This window comes from Sus scrofa, chromosome 6 (genome assembly GCF_000003025.6).
Source record: "Sus scrofa isolate TJ Tabasco breed Duroc chromosome 6, Sscrofa11.1, whole genome shotgun sequence".
NCBI classification, from domain to species: domain Eukaryota; kingdom Metazoa; phylum Chordata; class Mammalia; order Artiodactyla; family Suidae; genus Sus; species Sus scrofa.
Window position 1 is genome coordinate 141,845,894 of NC_010448.4, and position 24,439 is coordinate 141,870,332.

The 24,439-nt window shown below is 39.1% G+C and overlaps 2 long non-coding RNA genes across 4 annotated transcripts in view; one reads left to right on the top strand and one right to left on the bottom strand.

The window, feature by feature from the left end:
* Window positions 1–24,439, bottom strand: part of LOC106507647 — a 226,416-nt gene that overhangs the window by 145,155 nt on the left and 56,822 nt on the right. For 2 of the 3 annotated variants that reach the window (XR_002345146.1, XR_002345145.1), the window contains exon 2: window positions 15,856–15,977. This is a non-coding gene — a long non-coding RNA (uncharacterized LOC106507647). Of the gene's footprint in view, window positions 1–6,345; window positions 7,251–15,855; window positions 15,978–24,439 lie in introns of those variants that run through there. The other variant, XR_002345144.1, reaches the window with a different exon arrangement.
* Window positions 1–24,439, top strand: part of LOC106507648 — a 157,617-nt gene that overhangs the window by 89,233 nt on the left and 43,945 nt on the right. The gene's annotated exons all lie outside the window — the stretch shown is intronic.

Here is a 24,439-nt window from a genome sequence, read left to right on the forward strand (position 1 = left end):
AGGAGCAGGCTGGGGAAATGACACACTGACATCAGGATGAGAACAGAGGTGGTAAAAGGGATATGAGGGCCTCTGGAAGCAACGCTGACAGCATCCAATAGAAGATCCAATAGAAGTGGATTGCAAAATGCCAAGTTATCCTCTTCACACCTGAGAATGTGGTCTGAAATATTATAGCAGCCATAACTGTAATAGAGAAATACAGTAACAGAGGTCTGAATAGAGGATGACCAGGGAAGTTCCAAGAGACCAATTATGTCTAAGAAAAATGGAAAGATTTTTTAACATTCTGCATGATCCCTCCTTTCAAGGGCCATCGGATTTATAGGAGTTTCCTGAAAGTTGACTGAGCTGGGATCGAGGCTTCATCTTGTGGGATGACTGCCTTGTGTGGGGAAAAAGTCAGAAGTGGAATTCTATTTAAAAATTAGTGCTAAGAATAAAGTAAAAGAATTTAAATCAATTTTTAGAAACAAAAGTTTGGGAGTTAAACAATTGTAAGAAAAGTGTTGGCAGCCAGGAGTCAGATGAAAATTAGACATAAGAGTCCTGGCCTTTAACACAAGCAGGGCAGGGTTGTCCTCCTAACACAACCCATAGGTGGTTAGAAAAACTGGGAAAGAGCATCCACAAGTCATGTCAGGGTTAGCTCTTGATGGAATGTATGACTTTTTAGATATGAAGGAGCAAATGGCATTAGAATAAGGGAGAAAAGCTTGTGTAAAGTCATAGAGACCAGAGTTACTGCAACTTAAATTTAGAGGATGAGGGTGGAAAGGGAGCTGAGGCTGGAGAAGTCATATCCAGCTAACCTGTCCAAGACCTGCAAGCCATCCTGAAGGAATTTTCACTTTATCCAGTGGCCAATATATCTTTTTTTCCATTTTTAGGAAGATTAATAAATAGAGGATAAATTAAACACACAGATTTAAAGGTTGTTGCAAAAGTCCAAGTGAGAGATAATATATAATGTAATTAATATCATTCACAAAGAGATTTTGTAGATCAAGGAACAAGACCAAAGAAAAACATGCCAGGTGTTTCTTAAAACATGTTTATATCTTTGCATTCTAGTTGTGCATGGTAACTGCTAAGAGAGGAAACAAACAAAAATAACACATTTATTTTTTAAAACTCTGAAAAAAGGCTTGATCCTGAAAGTATCTTGTTTCTGTAGGAGAATATTACTGAGATAAAATAGGAAGTGGATTCTTTCTTAGCAAATAGAAGGAAGAATGCTAGCTCAAGAAATAAAATCCTGTCTCAGGCAGGGGATAAGAGGGAAATAACAGTAATGAAATGGTTAAAACTTTCAAACTGCGGAGAATGCTAGTATAATCTAACTGCAAAATACTCAAACAGTAACTTTTTGCAACTGAAAATCACTAGTGAGTTATAAGACAAGAGAAAAATAACACCTACTTACAGATCCTAAAGTATGATATTAGACATTAGTGGCAAGAAAAGAGTCATGTGAGGCTAGAATCAGAAGAAATTGGTTTCATATTGTACATGTGAAATGGGGAAGACCAGAATCCATTACTAGGCTTAGATATTGGGACTAAAGAGGAGTTTGGGGAGAGTGAGGTAAAGGGAGAGCTCAGTGATAGGTATGCTCAGCACCCAGTTGGAGTAGCCTAGTAGCTGGTTAGAAATGTGTATTCAACTGGAGAAAAAGGTGCTTCTGGAGATACAAATGTAGCATCCATTTTTACTTAGATTATAGATGAGCGCTAGAAATGAGTTTAAAAAAGAATAAAAAAAAATAAGTTCAAAGGGAAAATGCAAGCATTCCAAGAATAGAGCCCTGGGAAACTCCAGTATTCAACAGCCATCCTATCTAAAGAAGAAGATCTAATATCTAATGAAGGATATTAAGAAGTGGCCAGAAAGATGGGAAATGAGTAGTATGCTTTAAGCCAAAAAAGGAAAGATTGCCCAGAATGAAAATCCAACCATGATTACCTAGGCCTGATGATGGCTCCACTACTTACTCTGTGAAGGGCAATTGCTTTGTACTTCAGTTTCCTCTTCCATAAAGGGAATAATACCATTCACTTATAGAGCTAAGGTGAGGACGAAATAATTTAATATATGGAAAGTGCTTAGAGCAGAGCCAAGCAAAGAGAAAATGCTGCATAAGTGTTAATAAAAAGAATAAAATGCTGCATTCCTGCTGTGGCACGACAGATTGGCAGCATCTCTGGAACACTGGAATGCAGGCTCCATCTCTGGCCTGGCACAGCAGGTTAAGGATCCAGCATTGCCACAGCTGTGGCATAGGTTGCAACTATGTCTCAGATCTGATTCCTGGCCCAGGAACCCTAAGTGCTGTGAGGCAGCCAAAAAAAACAAAACAAAACAAAACAAAACACCAAAAACCAAACAAACAAAAAACCCAAAAGAGTGCTATTGCTATAGAGACATCACTTGGATAAGTTCATCATTAAAAATTTTTTTCTATTTGCTTATCAAAAAAAAAAAAAAAACAAGCAACCGAGTCAAAAAATGGACAGAAGATCTAAACAGACATTTCTCCAAAGAAGACATACAGATGACCAACAGGCACATGAAAAGATGTTCAACATCACTAATTGTTAGGGAAATGAAAATCAAAATAACAATGAGGAATCACTTCACTCTAGTCAGAATGACCATCATCAAAAAGTCTAAAAATAATAAATAATGGAGAGAGTGTGGAGAAAAGGGAACCTTCCTATATACTGTTGATGAGAATGTAAATTAGTACTGTCACTATGTAGAACAGTATGAATGTTCCTTAAAAAAACTAAAAGAATTAATATATGATCCTGGAATATCATTCCTGGGCATATATCCAGAGAAAACTATAATTTGGAAAGATACATGCACCCCAGTGTTCACTGCAGCACTATTTACAATAGTCAAGACATGGAAGCAACCTAAATACTTAAATGTCCATTGACAGATGAAAGGACAAGGAAGATGTGATGTGTGTGTGTGTGTGTGAGTGTGTGTGTGTGTGTACACATAAAAAAAATGAAATAATTTCATTTGCAACAACATGGACAGACCTAGAGATTATCATACTAAGTGAAATAAGTCAAAGACAAATATCACATGATATCACATTATAGAATCTTTAAAAAAAAATACAAATAAACTTATTTGCAAAATAGAAGGAGACTCACAGACATAGAAAATAAATTTATGGTTACCAATAGGGATAAATTAGGAGGTTGAGATTAACATATACACACTACTATATATAAAATAGATAACCAACAAGAAGCTACTGTATAGCACTGGGAAATATACAAGGGCAAAGAATGTGAAAGAGAATATATATAAATATACATATATACAACTGAATCACTGTGCTATACACCTGAAAATAACATGACACTGTAAATCAACCATACTTCAATTTTAAAAAAGACTAAGTATTCAGAGATGTTTATAGCAAGTTCTCAGAATAATTTATGTCTGTTGAATCTACTAATAAATACATTACGGGTTGTAAAAAGATTTAAAAATAAAATAAATAAAAGGGCTAACACATACACCAGAAATACAGCAAAGCCTAGATTAAGGGTGAATTTAGCACAGCAAACCAAAGTATGGAATTATCACCCTCATAAATGAAAAAGACACATGGAGTTTTTATTATTAACAATATTAGGTGTCTGAAGTTTCACTGGAATTATTTTAGAAACGCAGATGATCAGACAGATGTATGCTGTCTGTGAATATGTGAATAGTAAGTGACAGAAATTGTAGCTGGGATAAATCACCTTAAACTTATACATCTTTCTTTCTGATTATGACATGCGATGAAAAATGAGATACAGCTCCAAAGAATACGAATCTTTATTTATGAGCACTGGTACATATAAGTATCATATTGTACAATTTTATGCCCAGAAATTATTACTATCCTCATACTTTACACTTATTTAGTGTTTATTATGTGCCAGACACCACTAAGTATGTTATATGTATTCATCCATTTAAACTTCACAGCAACCCAATGAGGTAGTTATTAACATCTCCATTTCACGTGCAAGAAAACTGAGATACAGAGAAATCAAGTAACCTTCCTTTGTTTATACATCTAGTAAGTAGCAAAGACTGAAATTCAAGTAGGCTGGCTACAAAGCTCATGCTCTTAGTATGCTACACTGCTTCTCAATTAAGAAGGAGAAAATAAAAAATAAATACGATGGAAAGGAAAAGTCAATGCTACCTTTCAGAAATCTGTAACATTTTATTTTATTATTAAATTGTGCTCCCCCCCAAATTCACATGTTGATACCCTAACCCCAGTACCTCAGATGTGACTGTATTTTGAGATAGGCACTTTAAAGAGGTAATTAGGATTAAATGAGGTCCAATGAGTGGACCCTAATCTAATCTGACTAGTGTCTTTTTATAAAATGAGGAAATATAAAGACCATGGGAGGACACAGCAAGTAGGTGGCCATCTGCAAGTCAAGGAAAAAGGCCTCAGAAGAAAATCAGCCCTGCTGACACCTTGATCCTGGACTTCTAGTCTCCAGAACTGTGCCAAAATTAACATCTGTTATTTAAGCCACCTAGTCTGTAGTATTTTGTTATGGCAGTCCTAGCAAACTAATACATATTTTAAATATCAGAGCTGAGTTTTTAAAAAAATATTCTCAGGCATTCCTGCTGTGGTGCTGTGGATTTAGAATCTAACTGCAGAGGTTCAGGTCACTGCAGAAGCACAGGTTCAGTCCCCAGCCCACGCAGTAGGTTAAAGGATCTGATGTCACTGAAAGCTGTGGTGTAGGTTGTAGCTGTGGCTCAGATTCAGCCCCTGGCCCAGAAACTTTTACATACCGCAGGTGTGGCCAAAAAACAAAAACAAAAACAAAAACATATATATATGTATATGTGCGCTCAGACATTATTTCTTCCTAAAAAGTTCTCAGTGGGAATTCCCACTATGACTCAGTGGGTTACAAACCCAACTAGTATCCGTGAGGATGCAGGTTTGATCCCTGGCCTTGCTCAGTGGGTTAAGGATCCAGCATTGCAATGAGCTGTGGTTTAGGTCACAGACGCAGCTCAGATACCACATTGCTGTAGCTGTGGCAAAGGCCAGCAGCTATAGCTCCAATTTGACCCAAGCCTGGGAATTTCCATATGCTGTGGGTGTGGCCCTAAAAAAAAAAAAAAAAAAAAAAAAAAGACAAACACACACAAAAAAGTCCTCAGCTTGGCTGAATCCTATTTCCATACTTAGCTGTTCTTATGGTGTCATGTTTATATAAATATATTCTGCACTGAGCTAGATCCAGGCAGGAACTGTTTCTTCATCATCTTTAAATCCCTTCAAGACACACAGGTGCCTAGCTTTGTTTACTTTTTCTTACTTGGTGCCTAAAATTGCTATCCTTCCTGTGGATCTTTTTTTAAGACCAATTCTTTCCTATTCCATATTCCTGTGGCTGCCATCCAAATTCCTTCATCCAGAGATTATCTGATTCACATATATGCAGTTCAAGAATTTTATCTATCTTCCCTAAATAAGCAGTAAAAGCTCTTCAAAACAAAAGCTTTTCACACAGCGCTGAAGGAGAAAAATTGGTGTTCCCCTTTAAAATACTAGGGATCAAGTCTGTTCGGTCTCTTGGGTTACGAAAAAAAAAAAAAAAGAATGGGTGCGGATGGGTGGATGGGTTACTTTGCTGTTCTCAGAAATTGAAGGAACATTGTAAATCAACTACACTTTATTAAAAAATTAAAAAAAAAACAAAGAAAAAACTATGGAAAAATTATGGGAAATTATAAAGCAGCACAGTGGTGAATTAAAAAAAAAACCTCTTTGGGAATATTAATAAACAGATGCTTTTCTCTTAAAGAGAAATAAAGATTTAATTAACAACAACAACAAAAAAAAAAATACTAGGGATCAAGCTTTTGAGTCTCTAGGAATTCTGCAAAAAGTCTTAGGATCATGTCATTGTTAAGTCCTAGCTAAAAAGGCCACCAAGTGCTTGTTTTAGCCGGGAGCAATTACTCAGGATTCTTAGAAAATTCTCTTTTTAGATGAATAAACTCACTTCTGGCTCCCTGAAAGCTCTTTCTAACCATCCCTCACAAAGCTTCTGAAATTTTTTTTTTAATTTTTCTTTTTCTTTTTTTTTTTGCCTTTTATGGCCACGCTTGCAGCATATCAAAGTTCCCAGGATAGGGGTCAAATCAGAGCTGTAGCTGCCAGCCTACACCACAGCCACAGCAACACACGATTCGAGCCACATCTGTCACTTGCACCACAGCTCACGGCAATGCCAGATCCTTAACCCACTGAGCGAGGCCAGGGATCAAACCTGTGTCCTCATGGATACTAGTAAGCTATCTTTCAACTAAGCCACGACAGGAACTTCCCTGAAACTTCTTTAAATGAGATTCATTACCTCTTCATACTTTCTGAGGTGAGTAGGAATGATGAAGTCCTTGGTAATAACAGTCCATTTGATCAAACATGACTTACAAAGAAACAAATCATGAAGGTAGCTTCCTAGCAAATATGATTCTAATGAATGAAGAAAGGAGATATAAACAAAACAAAACAAAAAAAACCGAAATCCATTGAAAGACAAGCCATTTCAATTTATGACATCTTCAGAGACACACTGCCAAGACAGAGGTGATAGAGAATTGTAAGTGAAAGGTGTTTTGCCTAAATCAAGCATGTTTACATAAAAGACAATGTATTTACAGTACAATGTGTGATTTATTAGCTATTCTAGGTGCTACAAAGCAACATTAGTTTGCCCATTTTCCTTCTGAAGGGTAAGTGTATGAATAGCTACAGAGATCTTACCTGTAAGTCTCAATTTGGATGCCTATCTGAATTTTTTCAGTTATTAAAAAGCTATACATTGTAAAACTCAGTATATTTTAAGAATTCTCATACCTACATATCTAATGTCATTTTTTAAAAAGATTATTTTATAGTATGTTTTCCATACTCTGAAAATACTGTAACATTGAAAAGGTGGTCAAGCAGGAAAATAATTCAGGTATGAACTACAGAAATGACAATAGCACACAGGGTAGACTTCTGCCAACTAAGAAGTAAATGAGGTCAGTACCTTACTGATGGCAGAATGATGGCAGAGCACATCTGGTGCACAGAGCCTGGGCTGAGAGTCAAGAGACTTGGGCTGTATCTCAGGTAGGCTACTGGTTCATGAAGTGACCTTGAGCAAGTCAATTAGCCTCAGTCCCAAGTTCCTCACCTGTAGCAATGAGATATGAATATTCTTAATACATGGGAATGTGTCAGAATTAATGGTTTGTTATGATGGTAATTGGTGGAATAAGGAAATAGCCAGATAGATTTCCTGGCAATGAAGGCCCTTTCTCCCAAAATTTTGCCTGTCTTTTCTGTTTTAATTTTTCAGGGGAATTTTACAGTGGAGTCTAACCAATATATTTGCCTCAGAAATTCTATTACAAGAAGTCTAAGACCATTAGAATAACTTGCAGATCAAGAAAAATTAATTTGAATAAACCTACTACAAGGGACAAAATAACTTTAATAAGAGTCTTAGTAGCTCTCAAAAGGGGAATGTCAGAAGAGAAGATGATAAGTAGATAGATAGATATAGATAGAGATAGGTAGATGAATAGATGTATAGATAGACAGACAGATCGATACATACATACACATGGATACATGATTTTGAGGTCCTGGCTCAAACAGGCAAATCTTTCAAGGTGAAGAACTGATTGGCAAGTTAATTAGCAATAGTCTACAATTGGTAGACAAAGAAAAACAATAGTTCTGATACAAGTTTCTCCTAAGTAAGCTCTTGTTGCATAAGCAAACTCTTCACCCAGGTGAGACAAAAATTGTCCAGAAGTTAGAAACGTCCTGAAGCAAACGGTAAAGTTACTTGATAATTTACAAGTATATCTTATGTATCATTGTATTTAAGAATTTTCTAGAACAAACAAATAAGTCAAGACAGGCATTCTCAAATCTTGGTACTGTGGTTACAGAGGGCCATAACTATCACAGAAATTGGTACCAAAAAGTGGGAGTATTGTTATAAAAACAAACAAAAACCCTTAAAATGTGGAGGTGGCTTTGGAACTAGGTAATGGGCAAAGGCCAGATGAGTTTTGAAATGTTAGAAACAAACCTACATTGTCATGAATGGATAATTAATGGTGAATACTGTGCAGACTTAGAAAGAAAGAAGAAAGTTATAGAGAAAGCCTCGGTCTTCTTAGAGAAAACCTAAGCCACTATGAACAGAATGTTCATAAAAATATGGACAGTAAAGGCCATGCTGAGGTCTCAGACAGAAATGTGGGACATGTTATTGGACCATGGAGGAAAGGTGATCCTTGTTATAAAGTGGCAAGGAACTTGGCTGAATAGTATTCATGTTCTAGTGTTTTGTGGAGGGTACAACTTATGAATAATGAAATTGGATATTTAGCTGAAGAAATTTCCAAGAAAACTGTTGAAGATGTGGTTTTTCTCCTTCTGATTATAGCAAAAGGTAAGGAGAGAGAAATAACTTGAAAATTGAATTATTAACCAAAAAGAAATATAAATTAAAGACCTGGAAAACTCTCAGCCTATCCATACTGCAAAAAATGAGGGACTGTGTTGGGAACAGAACACTAGAGGTGTGGCCAAGGGATCATGACCATTTTAATAAGGCGATTAGTACTGGGATTAACCACAAGCTTAGTCAGCCACACCAGCTGGAAAGCTGCCAGTTTGAACTGAAAAGGAAAAACAGGAAGGTATAAAGAGGGATGTTGAACTTAAGATTTTTTAAGACAGGATCATGGAGCTCTTCTGCTGTGAACATGAACTATTCTTAAATACAAGGGAAAAATGACCCTGAAAGTGATTCAGAGATCATCAAGGGTGCCTCCTTGGTTTCAAAAGGGAGAACAATCACCCTCCTTTTAACTGGATGGAAAACCCCTGCTTGGCAAAGCTGTTGGGGCAGGAACCTCTCCCTACCCTTTCTTGGCAGTGGGTCTAGAAGGTGGGACAGAGCCTGGAGGACACAGCACTGAGTCAAAGAGGATTATTCTCCAGCCCAAAGATCTCATGGAGTTTGTCTTAGAGTTTGGACTACTTGGGACCAATTATCCCTTTCTTATTCTGTATCTTTCCTTTTGGAATGGATGTGCCTATCTCACCACTGTATTTTGAAAGTATACTACAGGTTTACAGCTCAAGATGTATTGTACCTTGAGTCTCATTCACATCTGACTTAGATAATACTTAGAAGACTCTGGATTTTAGATTCTACTGAAATGAGTTAGACTTTGGAGGCTGTTAGAATATAATAATTTGTAGTTTTCACACAAGAAGAACATGAATTTTGGGAGATCAGGGGCAGAATGCTACAGACTGCATGTTTATATCCTCTCAAATATGTTAAATCCTAATTCCCAAAGAGATGGTATTTGGAGGTGGGGCTTTTGGAGGTGATTAGGGCTTAAGAGCAGAACTTTTATGAATGGGGTTAGTGTCCTCCCTTGACCCTTTCACTAAGTGAGGACATAGTAAGAAGACAGTCGACTAAGTATCAGGAAGTGGGTCCTAACTAGATATTGACTCTGCCGAGAACTTTACCTTGGATAAATCTCCCAGCCTTCAGAAATGTGAGAAATAAGTTTCTGTTGTTTATAAACCACCCAGACTATCGTATTCTTTTAAAGCAGCCCTAACAGAACTAAGATGATCATGTTAAGATGGTCATTCTCAAATCTTAGGACAGACAGTCAAGCTGTGTGGTCACAAAGGATCTTAATCGTCGCAGTAGGACATACTCTAGTTATCTCCATAGGATACTCTATGAAAAAAGCAAAAAGGAACACAAATACTGAAACAGGAGAGATAATAAGAAAGAAAAGATAGGAAAAAGTAGTAGTTTTCTAGTAACAAAACTAGATGGGTACAGGAGTCAAATACAAATGGCCTTTGTCAGAGAAGTCTGTAAGTATTCATGGGTGTTATAACAATGGTGACAATACAATTTGCATCCAAATTGAGAAACATTTAGAACTGAAAAAGAGGGAGTTCCTTGGTGGCCTAGTGGTTAAGGAATCAGCACTGTCACTGTTGTGGCTTAGATTACCACTGTGGCTCAGGTTTGATCCTTGGCCTGGGAACTTCCACATGCTGTGGGTGTGGGCAATAATAAATAAAATTGAAAAGGGGCACTAAAATAAGTTATAGGCTTTAGCTTATTTACAACAATATAACCAAGATCCCAGGCAAACCTATAGTCATCCACAGTACAGCCTAAACAAGCAAGTTCCAGTATAAAATGCAGAAGAAACTATAGATGTAATTACTATGGACAGACTTAGTTTCAGCTCTGACATGTAAAGCGCTTGAAAGTCACTCCCAGGGCTTCCGTCGAGGCTCGGCGGAAACGAATCTGAGGACACAGGTTTGATCCCTGGCCTCGCTCAGTGGTTTAAGGATCCAGCATTGCTGTGAGCTGTGGTGTAGGTTGCAGACACGGCTTAGATCTTGTGCTGCTGTGGCCATGGTGTAGGCCAGCAGCTACAGCTCCAATTCGACCCCTAGCCTGGGAACCTCCATACGCAGCAGGTGCAGCCCTAAAAAGACACATACTCACACACACACACACACAAAAGAAAGTCACTCTAATTCTTACAAGAAAAAAGTTGAACAAATTAAAAATCAACGACTTTTCTTGGATTTTCTTATCAAAGAATTGAGGTCTCAGTAAAACTGAGAGAAGTTGAAAATCCACAGTTGTGTGGGTTTTTTCCCTTACCATCCAATTGTCCAACACCAGCTAGAGCCCTACCATGTGATTCAGACACTGTCTACCTAAACTTGGTGTCAGATCTCTTAAGGGCTCAGTTCCACAAGATGCCCTCACTTGGATGCCAATCACAAGTCTAAGCCTCACATGTCATCCAGCTATAAATCAAGGATTCCTATGATCTCTTGCTCAGGTTCAATAATTTGTTAGATTGACTCAAAGAACTCAGGAAAACACTGATTTACATTTACCAGTCTATTGTAAATAAAAGATATGATAAAGGATGTAGACAAAGAGCCAGATGAAAGGTATAAGGGTAAGGTCTCAAAGTGTCCTGAGTGCAGGAATTTCTGTCTCCTTGGAATTTAAATATGCCATTCTCCCAGCATACAGTGTGTTCACCAAACCGGAAGTCTCTAAACCCTTTTAGTTAGAGTTATGGAGGCTTTACCACATAGAAATGATCAATTTTGAAACCAAGAAGACAGCCCTGATGATCTCTGAATCACTTTCAGGGTCATTCTTCCCATATATTTCAGAACAGTTCATGATCATAGCAGAAAAACTCCAGAATGGTCCTGTCCTAGAAAATCTAAGTTTTTAACAATTTTAATAATTAATACTCTTTTTTTTTTTTTTTTTTTTTTTTTTTGTCTCTTCAGGGCTGCACCCACCGGCATGTGGAGGTTCCCAGGCTAGGGGTTTAATCGGAGCTACAGCTGCCAGCCTACACCAGAGCCACAGCAACGCCAGATCCGAGCCACATCTGTGACCTACACCACAGCTCACAGCAACACTGGATCCTTAACCCACTGAGCAAGGCCAGAGATCGAACCAGCAACCTCATGGTTCCTAGTCAGATTCATTTCCACTGTGTCACAATAGGAACTCCCCAATACTCTTTTAAAGTATTAATATAATATAGAATTTTCCTCATTAAATATTTCAGTTATTTACCCTCAGCTTATATTCCTTCATTTGTATCAAATCTTTTTTCACCCTTGGAAAGATCACTATGTTCAGCCACTGTGCTGGTCTAGACTGCAGGCAGTAATGCTAGGCTAGCAAGTACCTACCTCTCAGTTCACTCCCATTTATACAGGGTAAGGTGACACTGGTGCAGAATTCATGGGCGTTTTAACCACTAGGCAGTATAGCTGCATTCACTGTTAACCCCAATTTTGCCAGATGGGGTAAAGGCATAACCCACCCACTGGGCCCTTCGAAGTTCTGACATAAAGGTTTAAAAATATAGACACAGTTTCTTGCTTAGGAAGCATCCCTGCTTCCAGCATTAGTAGTTGAACCCCTGGTCCTGTGACCATTGCACTGAGCTGGGAAAAGACAAAACTGAGATGATATGGGGAGGAAAGAAAAAAGTATACCAGTGTCCTTCTCCCCTTGGCAAGAACTGCATAGCCAGGATCCTCTTCCACCACCTCTTCCCCAGATCCACCAGAAAAACAGAGGAATCTCTCTAGTGGGAATATTCCTTTAATCCTACTCCTCTTGAGTGTAAGCACACTCTCATGAAGGTGTGTAAGCCAGCACTTCATGCCCGTATCTCCCACTTGTTTTAGACAAACAATGTTTTAATTACTCATCCCAATTCTCCATCAAGTTATTACTCAGAGGAGGATATCTCCCTGTCCCCTGTTGGTATTTTAAGCTATAAACTGTGTCCTTGATCTGAAGACATATGACTCAGAGTTCAAACTGATGCATTTGCATCTACTACCCAATAAGCAAATCCCAATCCAGAGTCAATATCTATTCTAGTCAAGACCTATTTGCAGCACCCAGAGCTACCAGCAACAGTCTAACTGGTCAGCCATGTTCAGGCCTTCCCACATAGCCACATAGCCATCTGTAATCTCTGTTTCTTTTGCTGGCAGACAGAAGAGTTCTTATTGGCATTTTCAGAGAGGACATTTTAAGGGCTGATGTCCAAATTCAGCCCATCTTTACATTGCTGCAGTACCTCCATGTCCACTCATTTCAAAGATTGAGGTGGCTACCTTAAGCAATCACATGGGAATATCTGCTTATTGATTGCAATCGCCTTCTAAACCTGGAAGGAAGCTGTGATGGGGGATCAACACGTCCTACTTTAATGCACCCCTCAAATTTCCACAGTGATTTCCATAGGGCTGTGATTCACATGGCCATTCCTGTAAGAGGTCAGCTTTCCACTGCCCTCCTGACTGATTATATGGTCAAGCCACTGGCCATTGCCCATGAGTCAGTAAAAACCCAAATGTCAAATATAGGGGCTTTTATCACTGTTCAATTCTTCCATCAGTGCTAGGAAAACAGCATGCAATTCAGCCCACCAATTGTAGGCTGATCTGTTTTTACTTTCTTCAGAGTGGCAGCCTTCAAATAGGGCATTATCTATTCACTTTGGAACTACCATCCACAAACCAAGAAGCTCTTTATTGTTCAGTCAAGAGCTAATCATAAGACATTGCCCAAGTGATGATAGAAAGCAGCAGCTCCTCACATAGTTCCAGTGTCAGTCCTAGCGGAAAAGAGGCTCCTTGCTTGAGAATACCTCTCCTTGCATTCCCTGGATAGCATGATGCTGTATAAACCATTTCCATTTTATTATGGAAATCTTCTGGGCACTGCAATTCCCATTAGAGTATCTCTCCAACATCACTGACACATCATGGGTATTTCAAGTTTAGTGGCAGTTTCAATTAACATCCAGTAGCAAGCTAGTAATTGCTTCTCAAATGGAAATTCTCCAGTTCAAAATCCCAGTAGTCACTGCGGGGAGGTACTCACAGGCTTTTGCCCTAAGTTTCTGTCTCTGCTATCACAGAGAGAATTCATCTTATCAGCATTCCAGCTTCTACTCTACACTCTGTGAGTTCAGACAATCTTACTGATACCTATTAGCATAAAAGTCAAATTTATAAGTCTTCTGTTTTACAGGTAGGGGAAACAATCCCCTGTGATACAATGACCAGTACAAACACAGCCACTTCACATAAAGCCTGCTCAAACCTACCAGTTTTTCCACAAATTTTTACTTTGATTCCATCAACATGTACATTCCTAACTGTACCTTCCAATAGGACTTCATCAACAAATTTGGTTTTACAGTACTAGGTAGGGAAAGTGCTCCCCAGTCTGACATAATATTCATTCCCATAAAATATTCAGGTAAATGAGACACAATTTCTTTACATAATGACTGTTTAAATATTCAACTTTTATAATGCCGTCAATCCTTAAATTTTACATGTTATTTCAATCAAATTTTAGCTCTAGTGATGGCTTCTTCAAAGGGTTCTGGTACCACTGCGTGTGGGGCTCTGACATTATGGTGTCCCAGGAATTTCTCCATCCCAAGACAGTTTATCTACTTGTGTACAGGGGCTTTGGACCCCCAGCAGGGTGTCAAAGGTTCCCAGGCCCTTCTGTCAATCTTTATCTGGATTAAGTTGTCAGCCTACTGCCCCAAGGGTTTGCAGATCAGGTTTCTCATTGTAATCTTTGCCTTTTGGCTAGCTAAATTTCTCTGGACTACGGTAAATTACAGGATTGTTTTGGGTATTTAATGTTGGGGGTCCAGCCAAGGGTTGCTTTGGCCCACCCAACTTTAAGAGTCTTATATTAAGATCTTTGTTTTAATCCCATTTTTAATTTAATCCAGCAAAAAGGCCATTAGACTGAAGTGGTTCTAATGCCTTGGCAGCCTATGTAAGCAAACAAAAAACTAAGCCTGTAAATGCCACCAAGTTAAGAAATCAAAACCTGAGGACAACCAATCACAAACAGCTGACTACTCTTTCCCAGAGAAGGCAACCACCTAAACTATGGCCAATCAATTTGTTTCCCTGCTTTGCTACAACTTTTCTGTAAAAGTCTTTCCCCTTTTCTTTCGGCGAAGAGCTCCTAGCCAACCGCCTCTGGTTTGGTGCTGCCTGATTCAAATAGATTTTTGCTCATAAAAACTCTTAACATTTTTAATATGCCTCAATTTATCTTTTAACAACATCAATGTTAAATTATTCATTTATTCAACCCATTTTTAATCACCACCTAAAGATTTCTACCTTGCTGTTGATTCTTTTTTCCTCTTTGTTTCACTCCTATTAATATTTGCTTTATTCACAACACTTCTTAATAATGTTAATTTTTTCCACCTTCATGGGGAGGAGTCCCCTCTGCCTTCCTGCATTCTCTTGTTAATTAACCTAACATGTTTATCAATATCTGTAAGATCCATAAGGGGAAGCGAGACAGCAAACCTGATTAGGTTTCCTGGACTGCTGTTTGAATTTGCAGAAGTAAAGTTATATGGAGTGTTCCTGCAAAAGGGGAACACAGCATTCATCACAGCATTAACCGTAACCTAGGTAGCTGGCACATTCAATGGGTAAATATCCTGATCATAACAAAGTCAGTCTCACATTTATAGAGGGAACTGGGTAGTCCCATTCTCAGTGTAAAGAGACTTTACTGTTACTTTCATCCAGTTCCCCAGACTAGATGTTCCTTTGGGAACAGTTTCTGTGTATGGATTATGTACAGCTATCAAATTATTCAATAGTGAGCTGCAGATCTTGTATCAACTTAAAATGCTTTTCCACCCTGCAGTATTCAAAACCAAAGACAAGGCCCCTAAATTATCCCCACAATTCATTTTAGTAAAAAATTTCAGTGAGCTAATGATAATATAATTTACAAAACTAAACAATTCCTTCACACAATACCCCCTGGTTTCACTAGTTTCTTGGTTTTGCCTTTTCCCCATGTTAACTGCCTTCCTGACTACCGGAGATCTTAGAGGTAATTTCCGTTGTCCTGGCATACTTTTTCCTTTTGTGGGCAGCTTTGAAACTAGTGGCATAGCTCAAATTACCTCAAATCTGAGCTTGATACACCATCAAGGTCCACCCAGCATTTTCATTCTTTTTAGCTATTACGGATAACAATAACCAGGGGATTATATATTTCATTTTCTTCTTCTTAGTTTGCATTTCCTTACACACCCAGTGAACCAACTTCCCAGAAGTTGTATCCATTTCTAAATTCCACTGTTAACTTTTACCTTTAGTAACTGAACACAGCATAGCTGCTACTCGATTATATAGGTGATCATGCGGCCACTCAGAAATCAAAGGTTCTTCATCCCCCACACTTTCATTCTTTCTCTTCACAAACCACATGTTTCTGTGGGGAAAAAAAGGTAAAGAAACATAGAACAAGTTTAATGAATAGAAAAAAGTTTAAAACATAATAAAGATTACTTCAACTATATCCATAATCACTTTATATGTGAATGTTATAAACGTACCATTCAAAAGACAAATTGTGGCGTTCCCTTGTGGAGCAGTGGATTAAGGATCCAGCATTGTCACTGCAGTGGCTTGGGTTGCTGCTGTGGCACAGGTTTGATCCCTGGCCCAGAAACTTCCACATGCCATGGTTGTGGCCAAAAAAAAAGAAAAGTGCAGATCATCAAACTGGATAAAAAACAAAAAACAAGATCCAGCTCTATGTTGTCTATAAGAAATCCACTTTAAGTAAAGGTTAAATATCTCTTAAATATACTGATAGGTTAAAAGTAAAGGAATAGAGAACATATACCATGCTAACATTAGTTAAAAGAAAGCTGGAATAGCTATATTAAAACAGGCTTTAAACAGGGAAAAATTACCATGAATAAGATGGAACATTACATAATAATTAAGGGATCAGTTTTCCAAGAAGACATTATAATCCTTAACTTTCATGCATCTAAAAACGGAGCACCAACACATGAGGGAAAAACTGACAGAACTACAAGGAGAAATAGACAAATCTACTATTACAGTTGAAGACTTCAATACCCTCTCTTTCATCAATTGATAGATCAGGCAGGCAGAATATCAGTAAGGATATATTTGACCTGAAAAGCACCATTAATCTATTTGATTCATTGACATTTATATAATCCTTCATTCAATGTCAACAGAATACACATTCTTTTCCAGCTCCCATGGAACATTCACCAATATAGACTATGTTCTTGGCCATAAAGTATGTCTTAACTAATTCAAGAGTAGAAGTTATGTTCTCAGACCACAATAAAACTAAACTACAAATTATTATTATTATTATTATTTTGTCTTTTGTCTTTTTAGGGCTGCACCTGTGGCATATGGAGGTTCCCAGGCTAGGGGTCAAATCGGAGCTGTAGCTGCCAGCCCACACCACAGCCACAGCAATAAGGGATCCGAGCTGGGTCTGTGAACTACACCAGAGCTCATGGCAATGCCAGATCCTAACCCACTGAACAAGGTGAGGTATTGAACCCACATCCTCATGGATCCTAGTCGGGTTCATTAACCATTGAGCCACAACAGAAACTCCCTAAACTACAAATTATTAATAGAAAAATAATGGGGGAAAAAATTTCAAATTTTTGAACCTTAAAAAACACTGTACCAAATAAGACATAAATCAAAAAAATAAATCTTGGGATTTCCCGTTGTGGCTCAGCAGTAATGAACCCAACTAGTATCCATGAGGATGTGGGTTTGATCTCTGGCCTCACTCAGTGGGTTAAGGATCTGGTGTTGCTGTGAGCTGTGGTGTAGGTTGCAGACGTGGCTCAGATCCTGTGTTGCTGTGTATGTGGCATAGGCTGGCAGTGGCAGCTCCACTAGCCTGGGAACTTCCATATGCTACATGTGCAGCACTTAAACAAAAAAACAAAAAAACAAAAAAAAAAAAGCAAAACAAAAATTTCAAGAGAAATTTAAACATGTGCTTAAATAAAAATTAAAGTACAATTTATAAAAATTTGTAGGATACAGCAAAAGTAGTGCTTAGAGGGAAATTTATAGCATTACTAGAAAAAGTATCTAAATAAATAATCTAGACTTCCATTTTAGGAAACTAGAAGAAAGATAAATTTAATCTTAAAAGCATAAGAAAAGAAATAATAAAAATTAGAGCAGAAAGCAATAAAATTTAAAAGAGGAAAACAAGAGAAAAAAATCAACAAAACCAAAAGTTGGGTCTTTGAAAATGTCAGGAAAATTGATAAACCCCTAGCCATACTAACCAAGATAAAAAAAGAGAACACAAATTTACAAATACCAGAAATGGGACATGCAACGGGCACTGAAAGGATAATAATGAAATGCCGTGAACAACTCTATGCCCACAAATTTGATAACTTAAGATGGAATGAACTAATTCCTTGATGAACAAACTATCAAAATTCAAATGAGAAGAATTAGATAATCTGAATAGACCTATCTTTACCTATTTAAAGAAACTGAATCAGAAATTAGTCATTCCAAAAATGAAAGCACCAGGGCCAGATGGTTTCACTGGTATCTACCAAACATTTAATGAAAGAAAGACACCAATTCTACTCAACCTCTTCCAAAAAAAAGAAGCAGATGGAATACTTCCTAATTCGTTCTATGAATCCAGTATGTACCTAATACTAAAATCAAATAAAGACACTATAAGAAAGGAAAATTACAGACCAATGTCACTCATAGATGAAAAAATTCTCAACAAAATATTAGCGAATCTAAACCAAAAATAAATAAAAAAATTATAAACCATAACTAAGTGAAATTTCTTCCAGTTATACGAAGGTTGAGACAATATTTGAAAACCAGTTCATATAATCCATCACATCAACAGACTACAGAAGACAGAAAAATCCTATGGTCATATCAATTGATACAGAAAAAGTGACATAATCCAACATCAATTGATTAAAAAAACAAAAACAAAAACAAATCTCTCAGAACACTAGGTAGACATTGGGAAGTTCCTCATGAAGGAACTATAAAAAATCTATAGCTAACATCACACTTAATGGTAAGAAACCAGATGTTTCCCCACTAAGAGTGGAACAAAACAAGCATGTCACCTCTCACCATTCCTATCAACATCATTCTTGAAGACCCAGCTAGCACAGTAAGACAAGAAATAATAAAGATGTACAGATTGGGAAGGAAGGAATAAAACTATCTTTGTTCACAAATGACATGACTGTCCATGTAAAAAAATCACAAAGGAACAATAACAAGAAAAGCCTCCTAGAACTAATAAGTGGTGGTTATAGCAAGGTTGCTGCTGGATATTAGCTTAAGATGCAAAAACCAATTGCTCTCCTACATGTTAACAACAAACAGTTGGATTTGAAATTAAAGCACAATACATTTACAACCCCAAAGATGATATACTTAAGTATAAATCTAACTATAAAACTCTGACAATAGAATTTAAAGAAAATCTACTTAATATATTTGAATTATTCTCCTCTAATAGGAAAAATGAATACAACAATGGAAGGGGGAAGGAACTATTTTGTTGAGCATCTATTATATGCCATATATTATGTAAAGAACTGTTCAGATTATTTTCACAATTACAAAAATCCTGTAACGTGTATATGACTATCACTGCTGTATAGTTAAGGAAACTAAAGCTCAGATAATAGCTACAGTGGATGGTTAAAAACCTTATGATACATTATTATAATGCAGCTTTGATTTGACCCCTATCCTGGGAACTTCCATATGCTGAGGGTATAAAAAGACAAAATAAATAAATAAAGAAATAAATAAATAAAATAAAATAAAATAAAAAATTTAAAAAAGACACATACAAAAGGAGTTCCTTCATGTCCCAGCAAGTTAGGGATCTGGAATTGCCACTACTGTGGCTCTGGTTACACCTGTGGCTTGGATTTGATACCTGGCCCTGGAACTTCCATATGTCGTGGGTGCATCCACCGAAAAAAGAAAAAAGCACATACAAGAAGGTTAACTGAAACCCTATTCTTAATAACCCAATGCTAGAAATAATGCAATAATCATATACAGTACAATGAATAAATAAATCCTAACATATTCATACAAGGGAAAACTATAAAACAATAGCAAAGAATGAACCACAACTATGTGCAACATGGATGAATCTTACAAAGATATTTTTGAATTAAAGGAACTAGACATAATATAAATAATTACACATAAATAAATTTCAAAAACACAAAACTAAATTCTGGCATTACTGAATAGAGGGGTTACTACTTAGAAGAGAGCCGGAGATATATTTCTGGAGTGCTAATCTGTTTCATTAGCTCAGTCATAATTACATGGATATATTCACTTTGTGAAAATTCATTGAGTTGTACACAACTGCGATTTTGCATTTTCTGTAATGTTCAATTATTCAATAATGGTTAAAATATAAATTAATTGCAGCTATAGTATATAATGAGAAACACATTTTTCATTTGTTTTTTATAGCTTTCTGTATTTTCCAACCGATTTATGATAAGTAAAAATTCCTTTGTTAATGGCTTTATTATAGCATAATTTACATGGATAAAATCAACTCATTTTAAGAATATAATTCAATGAATTTGGCAAATGTATAAACATGTATAAACACCATACTCAAGACACAAAACATTTCCATCTCCCCAAAAAGTCCCTAATATCCTTTTGAGATAAATCCCCCTGTCACCCTGGCTGATCACTGGTCTGCTTTCTGTGGCCTTTCCTAAAAACTGCACATAAATGAGATTACAGTATAAAGTTTTTTGTGTCCGGTTTCTTTCACCTTGTGTGATGTTTTCAAGATGATTCCATGTTATCCTGTGTATCAGGAGTTCTTTCCTTTCTTTTACTGAGTAGGATTCCACCATATGGATATAGCACAATTTGCTTAGTTATTCAGCAACTAAAAGACATTTGGATGGTTTTCTTTTCTTTTTTGATATTATAAAGTGACTAGGAGCATTTGAATCCATTTTTCTTTCTCTTGGATAAATAATTAGGAATGGAATTCCTCAGCTTTACAAGTACATGTTTAATTTTACAAGAAACTGCCAAACTGTTTTCCAAAATGGCTGTACAATTTTGTATTTCCAGCAGCAATGTTTGAGAGCTCAAGCTGTTTCACCACCTCACCAACACTTAGCACTACTGGCTACTTTAATTTTATGCAATGGTATCTCATTGTGATTTTAATTTGTATTATCCTGATGACTAGTGATGCCTTTTGCATATTTTTTTGATTAAGTATATGATGAAATATTTTGCCTATTTTTAATTGGATTGTTTGTGTCTTATTTTATTGTTTTGTTTTTTTTTTTTTAATGGCTGCACCTGTGGCATATGGAAGTTCCTAGGCTAGGGGTCAACTGGAGCTGCAGCTGAAGGCTTACTCCACAGCCATGGCAGCACCATATCCAAGCCACAACTGTGACCTATGCTACAGCATCTGGCGATGCTAAATCCTTAACCCACTGAGTGAGGCCAGGGATCAAACCTGCATCCTCACAGAGACAATGTCAGGTCTTTAACCCACTGAGCCATGAAAGGAACTCCTGTTTGTCTTCTTATTGTTGAGTTGTAAGAGTTCTTTATATATTCTGGATACAAGTCCATGTCAGATATGTCATTTGTCTTTTAATTTTATTTTCTTTCTTTTCTTTTTTTAGAACATGTTTGAATATATTTTTGGTCAATAGCCAGAGCCTAGAAGGCAGAAAGGAATGTGATGAGATCAAAAACCCATCACTCACCAACTCCTGGGTAACACATCCTGTGGCATGCATGGTGCTCTCTTGGTTTCTGGCTTTTCCCTCCTGTCTTCAAGATGGGTGAACCCAAGAAAATGTGGCTGTGAGGATGGACACTCATCCACTCAGGTCCTGTTGTGAGGCATGCCTACCCCCAGCAAAGTGATTGTCCCACCCGAACCATGGGGTGCTCACAGGCCCTCATCCTTGAAGAGTGAAAGATTGTATATCTGGATATGGCCCAGCAGGATCTGTCCTCACTGCTCCAGCATCTGGAGAACCTGCTGCAGGCCCTGCTGTCTTCCTTGGCTTTGTCTTTTCATTTTCTTAATGAAGTCTTTCAATGAGCAAAAGATTTTCACTTTAACAAACTTCAACATATCTACTTTTAATGGTCTATGCTGTTTGGGCAATGTTCCCTATATAGAAAAACATGTTATATAAAAAGGAACTGACATGGAGTTCCTGTTGTACCTCAATGGGTTAAGGACCCGATGTCTCTGTGAGGATGTGGGTTTGATCCCTAGCCTTGTTCACTGGATTAAGGATGTGGCATTGCTGCAAGATGCAGCACAGGTCGCAGAGGCAGCTCTGATCTGGTGTTGCCGTGACTGTGGTGTAGGCCTCAACTGCAGCTCCGACTCAATCCCTAGACTGGGAACTTCCATGTGCCAAAGGTGAGGCCATAAAAATAAATAAATAAATAAATAAAAAGGAGCTGACAAAGACTGAAAGGTTAAAGTTAAGCAATCTAATGGAGGGTGACTCAAATCCATAGATTTAGACCATCTATTTACATGACTAAAATGTACTGTTTGGTCTAAAAAATGGATACAATGAAACTTCTTTGCAGAACAGACACTGATTTACAGACTGAAAAATTTAAGATTACCAAAGGAGACAGACTGAGGCGGGAGGGAAGGGCTGCAGGTTTGGGATGGAAATGCTGCAAAATTGGAAGAGAGGACAAGATGGCAGAGGAGTAGGGAGACACGCTCGCCCTCTCCCACAAACACAACAAAAAAAGCACATCTACAGAATAAATGACTCGCACAGAACAGCAACCAATCGCTGGCAGAGGAACCTAAACTCCAATAACGGCAAGAAGTTCGTGACATTACTGGGCAGAATGGGAGAAAAGAGGAGAGTGAGAGAAGGTGAATCAGAGTGGGATGGGCGCTCCCAAAAGGGAACTGCGGAGGAGAAAGGGTTCCCGCACCCTGGAAAGTCACCTACGGGGGAAAGATCAAACAAACCGGAGAAATCTCCAGATGCAGAGAAGAGTGTAGCAGTAAGTTGGAGTACGGAAAAGCCGATCAAGAACCCAACGGACCATCTGAACTACGGGCACAGTCACCAAAAATTGAGATGCCTGGGTGGGGGCTGGGCACCGAGAGCTCGCCTCTGAAGGTTAGTCCCCGAGAAAGGGCCGGGCGATGCCTGGGTGGGGGCTGGGCACCAAGACCTCGGCCCGGAGGATAGTCCCTGGGCTGGGGGGGTGGGGCGGAGCGGAAACTGCTTGGGAGGTCTAGAAACCATTTGACGGGGCAGAGACTGCCTGGGAGACTAGAAAACAAAGCTGTCGCAGAGGAAGGGAACAATACTCTAGGGGCAGGGAAGTGGAAAGCCGCATCAGAGCGAACCTGGGAGAAGAGCCTGGTCTGCGCCCGTGCTGGGGAGGGGAGAGAAGAAGGGGTGGGTCCCCATAGAATACCCCCCACGCTACAGCAAGCTTACAGGCCCGCTAGCTAGTAGAAAGCTGTGCTTCCCAGTGCATTCCCTCCCCCCACCCCCACCACCCCCTATGCTCTTGCCAAACCTGGGGCTGCCTGCCATCCAGGAGGGCTGGCCTCAACAATTGCCTGAAGCCTACCACCGCAGGGGCTGTCCCTGCACAGGCCTGCTTGCCCTTTGGAGGGGCTACACTTCCGCAGAGCAGCACCAAACACCACCAGCCCCCGAGAAAAGGTCTGCAGCCCAGAAAAGCTAGAACAAGCCTAGCCAAGCCATAAATAGATCGGCCTAATTCTTGGACGGTTTTTCTGAGTCGGGCTGCCCCGGGGAAGAGCCTCTTGGGTCTCCAACGGCCCTGCTACCCGCCCAAGCCCCCAGGGGGTGCTGAGACCTAGTGGACCAGCTGCATAGGACTGCCAGCTCCAGGCAGGACCCCCTGCAGCCCAGAAAAGCTGCAACAAGCCTGGCCAAGTCGGGAAAGGATCTCAGATGGTTTTTCAGAGTCGGGCTGCCCCGGAGAGGAGCCTCCTGGGTCTCCAATGGCCCTGCTACCCTCCCAAGCCCCCAGGGGGTGCTGAGACCTAGTGGACCAGCTGCATAGGACTGCCAGCTCCAGGCAGGACCCCCTGCAGCCCAGAAAAGCTGCAACAAGCCTGGCCGAGTCGGGAAAAGATCTCAGACAGTCTTTCTGAGTTGTGCTGCCCTGGGGAGGAGCCTCTTGGGTTTCCAGTGGCCCTGCTACCTGCCCAAGCCCCCAGGGGGTGCCCCACTCCCACAGAATAGCTGCTCAGCACCACCAGCCCCCTAGAAGAGCCCCTGCAGCCCAGAAAAGCTGCAACAAGCTTGGCCAGACTGTGAAAAGATCCGCCTACATTCTCAGGCTGTCCTTCTGAGTTGGGCTGCCTTAGGGAAGAGCCTCTTAGGTTCTCAGTGACCCAGATAGCTGCTCCAGCCCCCAGGGGGTGATGCACCCCTGAAGAGCAGCTGCCCAACACCGCCAACCCCCTGCAAGAACCCCACAGCCTAAAAACACCAGAGCAAGCTCTGCATGACCAAGTGAAATCTGCTACCATCGTGGTGTGGACCTCCCAGTCCTGTCTGCCCTCAGGAAGCCCTCCTTTGCTTCAAAGAAACATTGTTAGCCCCATCAACACTCCAAAAAAGCCACATTGCCTCAAAAAAGATTGACCAACAACGCCAGCCCTCAGGAAATATTCCACGGCAGTGACAAGGCAAACACTGCCCGATAACAGAGAGTACAACTCCCTCAGGAGAAAGTAAACAACAAGCAAGATGAAGAAGCTGAGAAACCACCCCCAGTCAAACCAACAGGAGAACTCACCTAAAACAGTCA